The sequence below is a fragment of the Penaeus monodon genome, chromosome 15 (genome assembly GCF_015228065.2).
Source record: "Penaeus monodon isolate SGIC_2016 chromosome 15, NSTDA_Pmon_1, whole genome shotgun sequence".
In the NCBI taxonomy this organism is placed as follows: Eukaryota; Metazoa; Arthropoda; class Malacostraca; order Decapoda; family Penaeidae; genus Penaeus; species Penaeus monodon.
In genome coordinates this window covers 5739433-5739943 of record NC_051400.1, presented here as the reverse complement: position 1 = coordinate 5739943, position 511 = coordinate 5739433, and positions in this window count along the sequence as shown.

Genomic DNA, 511 nt, shown 5'->3' with positions numbered 1-511 from the left:
ATTAGTTTTAATCTATTTATTGTTTACTTATTTATCATTATTTATATCTGTTTATCATTATTTATATTCATTCATCATTATTCATATTTATTTATCATAATTTATATCTATTTATCATTATTTTATCTATTCATCATTATTCATATCCATCATTATTCTTGTTTATTTATTCATCATTATTTATATTTATTCATTCATCATTATTTATATTCATAAATTTATCATTATCTATATTTATATATTTATTTCATATAATCCAATTGCATTTATTATCAAACATGATTATAAGTATCTCTTCGTTTGTTCTTTCAGCAATTCCTAAAACACCTAAAATTGTTTCACTAATATTACTCTTATTCTATTTCATTTTACTCCTTAGAATTTACGCCTGTGGAACCCGTCATTTTCCTACAGTTCGTTCTCGAGGGCAAAGGTTTTCGATAAGTTGTCCCACACTCGATGTTTCATACAGTGCTCTGGCTTTATCGTCCGGATTAACGTAGAAAAGTTC